This window comes from Topomyia yanbarensis, chromosome 3 (genome assembly GCF_030247195.1).
Source record: "Topomyia yanbarensis strain Yona2022 chromosome 3, ASM3024719v1, whole genome shotgun sequence".
NCBI lineage: Eukaryota > Metazoa > Arthropoda > Insecta > Diptera > Culicidae > Topomyia > Topomyia yanbarensis.
This window is the reverse complement of record NC_080672.1, coordinates 159,996,336-160,005,024: the sequence shown is the minus strand read 5'-3', so window position 1 is coordinate 160,005,024 and position 8,689 is coordinate 159,996,336.

Here is an 8,689-nt window from a genome sequence, read left to right as displayed (position 1 = left end):
TCATCTATCCAGAGATGCCAGGTACTTTTTTCAAATGTCAGCAATAATAATTTTAAAAGTTTGAGAAGAACAAAAAATGTCAAGAAAGCTAGTGTAACCAAAAGCCTTTATATTCAAAAATCTGCAAATATCTGCAAGCAAACTAAAAAATCTGCAAATATCTGCAACCAAACTAGAAAATCTACAAATATCTGCGCCATCGAAAAAAATCTGCAGCTTAAATTAAAAGTCTGTGAATTTGCAGACTTCCCACACTATCAGGGTGGGTTGCTGGTGAGTTACGGCGGGTTGCCTAGAACAATGTTTCAATAGCCTACCGCTCGCCAGCATGTATTTTAACACGCCTAGCCGCCATTTCGTTTACTGGGTTGTCTGCAAATCTGACATCTCTGCATCTATCTTCATTTACACGGCAAAAAAGCTTTACTCATTCTATGAATGTTTTTATAAATTGGCCCATAATGGGTCCCAGTAAAATTCAACCGGAATTCTGGATGGTTCGAGTTAGTATTCCGACTCGAGGAACAGAACTGATTCTAACTAGAATCGGTTAAGTAACTTGAGCCTTAACCCACAACCAAAAAAAAGTAAACGTTATGCCTATTGATTTTACACATAGATTTTTGCAATTAACGGAGGCATATAGACACTATTTGCTGGCACATGAACCTAATGTGTGTATTTACAAGATATTAATCTTACATTCACATTTCATAACTATTAGGCACATAAAACCCCACTCTATAACAATATGCACATATAACTTATATGTGTGCATACATAGTTTATACAGTTGACACATAGAAGGTATGTGTGCGCGTGATAACAATAGCATTTCTTCTTCATATGAATTTTAAGCGGTTTGAAGCAAATAGAATTAACGTTTGGATTTTTTTCAGTGCAGTTAATCTCATTCCGGAACCGGTTCGGATTTCTGAATGGACCCTCTAAGAACGGTTGGTTTCAAAATTGTCCAATGACCCACTGAGACGTCCAAAAAATTGTTTCAAAATCGTTCAACACGGGTCCAATGATGGACGTTCGTTGAACGGTTATTTGGACGTTGTCCAAATTGGTCCAACGAACGTCTTTCATTGGACGATTTTGAAACCAACCGTTCTTAGAGGGGAAGGACGTTCGTTGCACCAATTTGGACAACGTCCAAATAACCGTTCAACGAACGTCCATCGTTGGACCCGTGTTGAACGATTTTGAAACAATTTTTTGGACTTCTCAGTGGGGAGTCATTATGGATTCCAAATCAAATGCAACAACCGATTCCTACTCAGAATTGGTTGTTGCATTTGATTTGGAATCCATCCCAGTTAAGCTCAGCCGGAAATGAACCGGAATTCTGGCTGGTTCCAGTTCGTATTTCTGCTCCACTAACACAACCGATACTAGTTAGAATCGGTTGCGTCACTGGAGCCGGAATACGAACTGGAACCAGCCAGAATTCCAGTTCATTTCCGGCTGCACTTTACTGGGATACTGACTTCATTCAGGATTCCGAATGGTTTGACCGGGAATACGACCACATCCCAGTAAAGTTCAGCCGGAAATGAACTGGAATTCTGGCTGGTTCCAGTTCGTACACGGGCTCTAGTGACACAACCGATTCTAACTAGAATCGGTTGTGCCACTGGAGCCGGAATACGAACTGGAACCAGCCAGAATTCCGGTTCATTTCCGGCTGAGCTTAACTGCTTTGAGCTGGAATTCATACTGGATCTACTCAGAAGTCCGAACCGGTTCCGGACTAGTTTGACTGCCCTCTAAGAACGGTTGGTTTCAAAATAGTCCATTGAAGGACGTTCGTTGGACCAATTTGGATAACGTCCAAATAACCGTTCAACGAACGTCCATCGTTGGACCCGTGTTGAACGATTTTGAAACAATTTTTTGGACGTCTCAGTGGGTGGGTAGAGGAATAACCGCTGTCAATTCAGTCGAACTCAGCCACAAAAAAAACATGACAGTAGCGCACCTGGTTTAGATATCCCAACTACCCTGGAAATCGTTAGATGTTTACACAAGTTGAATGCTGAAGATCGACGTCTGTTCTCTGTGCAAACATGAACCGCCATGTTTGAAAATCGAAATGTTTGAAAAATAACCAAGTCCATTTCAGCCGCCAGAAAATTTGTCTAAGTGTTTAAATATCCTTTAAATCGCATTCGCAAATTGCATTTGTTCCTAGGGGCAATTAGCACAGGCGAGTTGAGTCAAACGTTAAATTTTGTAATTGGTCTGACCACAGAGAACAGACATCCATGATCGAACAAAAATATTCAAAAAACGTGTGTAATCATTTGAATTAATATACGATAAACACTAGCGCCGCCACACCTACCTATCCCAACTAATCCATTCTGGAACCGGTTCGAAATCCTGAATGGATTCAGTATGGAATCTTGCTCAAAGAAAACAACCGATTCCGATTCTATCGGTTGATGCATTTGAGCTGGAATTCATGCTGGAAGTACGAACCGGTTTCGGACTAGTTTGACTGGGCTGAGGAATAACCGCTGTCAATTCAGTCGAACTCAGCCACAAAAAAAACATGACAGTAGCGCACCTGGTTTGGATATCACAACTACCTTCGAAACCGTTAGAGATTTTACACAAGTTGAATGCTGAAGATGGACGTCTGTTCTCTGTGCCGGGAGACTCTATATAGCTTATAAGCTTGCTCATATTGAAAAATATTTCACACCTTCCAGTCCCTTGCTAATTAAATATCGTTACAATCTAAATAATGAAAAAGATTGACTCGCTCTAAGGCTGTGAACCATGTGGTGAAATTTTTAACTTTTAGTTAAAATCTGACACTTCGAAAGTTATTTGCAAAATAACCCTACTCTGGAGCATGGTTAAAATTAACAGAGCGATAGTTAAATTTGACAGCTCGATGGTTACAATTTTGCCCATGATGCAGAATAAAAAGGTGGAAACATTTTCTGTACCTAATTGAGGTTGTCAAAAATTTTCAATGCAAAATTGAGGGATAAAGATGGAAACGATAGCGTGTTGTGTTAAGATTTGTTTGGGTTATTTCATGATGTGGATGTTTACTTTTCGAGGCTATGACTGTCATACTTAATGTAATAAGAAAAAAACTAATTTTAAAATATCGACAAATGTTCACACCTCTACCAAATTGTGGTCATCGCAGCTGTCAATTCTAAATAACTATCCATATGTCAACTTTTGAAATGGTTCGCTCTCTCGGTTAAATTTTTACATTCAAGAGAAAATAACTTTCAAACTGTCAAATTTTAACTAAAGGTTAAAAAAATCACAAAATGGTTCACAGCCTAAGTCGTTAATAAAAGAAAAAAAAAACAACTAAGGAATCATACACACTTAGTTTTTTTCGCCGAACCCCGCATTTTTTACCGACTTTTACAAAACTGAACGCTCAGTAATAAGTTCAGTAATTTGTTCATTTGACGATCGTTCGGCGAAACAAAAGTTTGTGTGAGCTGTCAATTTTCGCAGTGCTTATCGGTAAAATGTAACGAGAATTCAGTAGATAAAATATTCTAGTTGCAGTTGAAAATCGAAATAGTGAACTTGCGCATTTCGATTTTTCTCCTATTTTCAGTGTGCGGAACTAAAGCGCAACTGGTGTAGATGATGCGCAAGTTGATTCTCTCTGTGCTCCCGATTCTGGTAGCATGAGTCATTAAGTGACTTTACGTTTATCTGGGTATTCCGCAGACTCAAGTGATTCGCATTTAATGCCAAAATATCCTTACCCCTGCGTTGCAGAAGACAAAAGGTTAAATCGCCGGAAAACTAAGCTGCTCACATGACCCTATTCCACACTCAAAAAAATGTAAACATTATGCCTATTGATTTTACACATAGATTTTTGCAATTAGCGGAGGCAAATAAACACTATTTGTTGGTACATGAACCTAATGTGTGTATTTTCAAGACATATTAATCTTACCACAGAGAACAGACGTCCATCTTCAGCATTTAACTTGTGTAAAATCTCTAACGGTTTCGAAGGTAGTTTGGATATCTAAACCAGGTGCGCTACTGTCGTCATGTTTTTTTGTGGCTGAGTGCGACAGAATTGACAGCGGTTATTCCTCTACCCAGTCAAACTAGTCCGGAACCGATTCGGGCTTCCAGCATGAATTCCAGCTCAAATACGTCAACCGATAGAGTCGGAATCGGTTGTTTTCTTTGAGCTAGTTTCCATGCAGAATCCAACCAGGATTTCGAACCGGTTTTGAAATCGATTTGACGGATAGTTGGGATAGGTTGGTGTGGCGGCGCTAGTGTTTTTAGAATATTAATTCAAATGTTTACACACGTTTTTTAAATATTTTTGTTCGATCATGGATGTCTGTTCTCTGTGATCTTACATTCGCAATTCATAGCTACAAGGCACATAAAACCCGATTCTATAACAATACGCACATATAACTTATGTGTGCGCATACATAGTTTATACAATTGAGACATAGAAGGTACGTGTGCACGTGATAACATTAGCATTTCTTCTTCATATGGATTTTAAGTGGTTTGAAGCAAATAGAATTAACGTTTGGATTTTTTTCAGCGCACGCTTTTCTAATGGCGTTTTCGCTTGAACTTGAAACTGAGTCAGGTTCTAACCCCAACCGAACTGACAGTTCATACATTCTGACAGCAGTTGGGGTTAGGAACTGACTCAGTTTCGCCTCAAACAAAAACCACATAAACTTTCTTCCTTCAACTCCTTGCTCTTCCTTGAATACTATAGCTCTTAATATTGAAACATATTTCACACCTTCCAGTCCAGCTGGAATTGTTCAATATAATTGTGAAAATGTTTATTACATTATACGTAGCACGTATCCCACTACTACCACGAAAGATGACGCCGAATCACTTTAAACAAAAAGTATAATATTTAATTAACTTTATCAGCCTGAGTTCAATGTTATATTCATGTGATCAGATTTTGAAATGTTGGGGGAATGGGTTTGGAAGTGGAGGGGTGGGGTTTGGTGGCTTGAGAATGGAGGATGCCTCAGACACCCTTCATCTTATTTCGGTATACGGGCTGGATGAAGGGAATGCAGGTGTGAGGGTGGTCCAGAGGGGAAGGGTGATGCAGGGGGAAGGTGTAATAGTAAGGGCAACGAGGAAGGGTAAGGTAAGGGGGAGGGGACGACGTAACATCCATTTCCATATTGCGGCGCTTTTAAAAAATCTCACTTCGCGGCGGTCGTGATGCGCAGCTTCAGATAGCCGCGTGACATCCACCTATTCATTTCACACTTGTTTTTGTTTTGATTGTGATGAGCTTCTTTGAACAATTGTTTTTGTTTTGATTGCATACATTTTTGTTTCACATCGTCATCGCAAATCTAATTAGTACTACAGTCGTGATTCGCTGGTTGGGCCACACCTCTTTTCAACTGTGTCCAACTAACGAATTTGATTCGTTAGTATGACCGACTGACAAATGTCAAAAACTCTCCAAAAGGAGACGTTAGTAGTGTAATTGCATCTATTCACATCTCTAATAATTGTCAGATTGATTGTCAAAGTAAATTTGACATAAGATTTTGGCATTCAAATGCTTTTTAGTTGGACAATGGTCCAACTAGCGGAGGTCCAACTAAAAAGCAGTCCAGTTAAAAAATGTCCAACCAGCGAATCATGACTGTATTTAACATTGTTTAGGATATATTTTCTTCCGTTATTTGACAAACAAGTACGAGATCCGTTTTACTGTCCAAAACTGAGTATAGCAATGACCGACATCCGACAGAAAGCTCTCCATCAGCATGATTCCTGCAATACAGTGTATCATTGCTTATATGGATACTAAATATTATATCTTTCATTTGAGACTTGGTTTGAAGAAATCGGTTCAGTTATCACCTAAAACTAAGAATCGAACAATATATTCAAAGAATATTTGACTGGAAATGAGTGATCTAGATCTGCGAGTCTAAGTAATTTGGTGAACATTTCAATAGATTTTTAGTCTATGAGTATTACCACAGAGAACAGACATCCATGATCGAACAAAAATATTTAAAAAACGTGCGTAAACATTTGAATTAATATACGATAAACACTAGCGCCGCCAAACCAACTTATCTCAACTATCCGTCAAATCCATTCCGGAACCGGTTCGAAATCCTGAATGGATTCAGTATAGAATCTTGCTCAAAGAAAACAACCGATTCCGACCCTATCGGTTTATGCCTTTGAGCCGGAATTCATACTGGAAATCAGAACCGGTTCCGGGCTAGTTAGACTGGGTAGAGGAATAACCGCTGTCAATTCAGTCGAACTCAGCCACAAAAAACATGACGACAGTAGCGCTCCTGGTTTGGATATCCCAACTACCTTAAAAAACGTTAAAGGACAGAGAACAGACATCCATGATCGAACAAAAATATTTAAAAAACGTGTGTAAACATTTGAATTAATATACGAAAAACACTATCGCCGCCACACCAACCTATCACAACTATCCGTCAAATCGATTCCGGAACCGGTTCGAAATCCTGGATGGCTTCAGCATGGAATCTAGCTCAAAGAAAACAACCGATTCCGACTCTATCGGTTGACACATTTGAGCTGGAATTCATGCTGGAAGTCCGAACCGGTTCCGGACTAGTTTGACTGGGTTGAAGAATAACCGCTGTCAATTCTGTCGAACTCAGCTACAAAAAAAACATTACGACAGTAGCGCACCTGGTTTAGATATCCAAACTACCTTCGAGACCGTTAGATATTTTACACAAGTTGAATGCTGAAGATGGACGTCTGTTCTCTGTGGTTAAAGATTTTAACACAAGTTGAATGCTGAAGATGGACGTCTGTTCTCTGTGGATGTCTGTTCTCTATGCTATAATGTACATAAGTTTTGATAAATTTGCTTCACGCAAAGTTCTAAAAAATTTCTATTTTTTTTCACGCTAAAACCTTTACCCCCCTTAAAAACTCTTATGTTTTTGCATTGCACGATTCAGTGATCGAAACCCAAAGCACAGAGAACAGACATCCATAATCGAACAAAAATATTTAAAAAACGTAAACATTTGAATTAATGTACGATAAACACTAGCGCTGCCGCACCAACCTATCCCAACTATCCGTCAAATCCATTCCGGATCCGTTTCGAAATCCTGAATGGATTCAGTATGGAATCTTGCTTAAAGAAAACAACCGATTCCGACTCTATCGGTTCATGCATTTGAGCTGGAATTCAGGCTGGAAGTCCGAACCGGTTCCGGACTAGTTTGACTGGTTAGAGGAATGACTGCTGTCAATTCTGTCGCACTCAGCCACAAAAAACATGACGACAGTAGCGCACCTGGTTTGGATATCCCAACTACCTTCGAAACCGTTAGAGATTTTACACAAGTTGAATGCTGAAGATGGACGTCTGTTCTCTGTACCCAAAGCGTCATAGAGTATTCAAAATTATTAAATTACATTTTGTTTTTGCCAGACTTCCCATGAACATCGACAAGTTTGTACCTGTGTACAGAATTTCGTGTATGCGTTCAACCTCAAACATGTTTTGTCTCGATGTACATGTTCGCCTCGAACATCGAACCCAAACGAACGACGTTCAAACTCTAGTTCAACCATCCGTGTACGTACACGGGTGCGACACGAGAACGATTCGCACAAGGCAAAAGGAGTCAACGCTGGTGATGAGAGTGAGAAAGAGAAAACTGGTGCCACGAATCTGAGTCCATATAAGGAGAGTGACGACACTGTCAAAATTGGAACAATGATTATTTGTCAGTGTCATTCCAAACGAGTCAAATCCATGTATTTTGAGAGGTCGTTTGTTCGTTTGGAATATTACTGACAGTCATGACAGTTGTCTTCACTCTCCTTACATACACTCTGCCACGAATCTGTGTACGAGAGGTGTACGCACATGGAGTTCGGTTTTGCTGGCGAATGTGAGCACGTATTTTGGTACGCTGTGGAAATGGCGTGTTCGAGTTCGTACACAAAATGTGGGTTTAATATGAGCACAGAACCAGCGCGAACATTGTGTACGATGTTCATTTGGGAAGACTGGTTTTTGCTATATGAATAAATTAACCCTTTATAAGGCCTCGAAAATTAAGCAAAGAATCAATACATACATTCTATGGTGATTATTAAAATAAACATTGTTTAATACACGAACATATTTTTTGCGATAAATAATGTTCAATAATCTTGGTGGCAATATAGTTGCCACTGACTTAGAGGCATACAAATGAAAATTGTTAGTGTCAATATAGGGCCCCATTCTCACAGTCACGTCACCTAGTGACTAGAGTAAATTTTGTTCTAGTCACTAGGTGACGTGACTGTGAGAATAGGGCCCATAGTTTCTATTGCCCGGGAGGCCCAAAACGTTGGTGGCAATATGTTTGCCATTGCCCTAAAGGTACGAAATCATTTTGACGTATTAACGGCTAATAATTGAACATGTTTTATTTATAGATTACTGGTCAACTCATGTGATAAACTGTACAACCTAACATCAATGGTCCTAACGAACGTCTGCATTTTAAAATATTATGAATAATTCGATTATTCAGCGAAATTGAGCTTATTTTCTCCCGTCGTTGAAAAATGGCTATTTTAAGACACAATCTTTCCTCAAATTGTCATTTTGCGTTTGTTGAGGTCCAAAAAATTATCTATCTAGTAC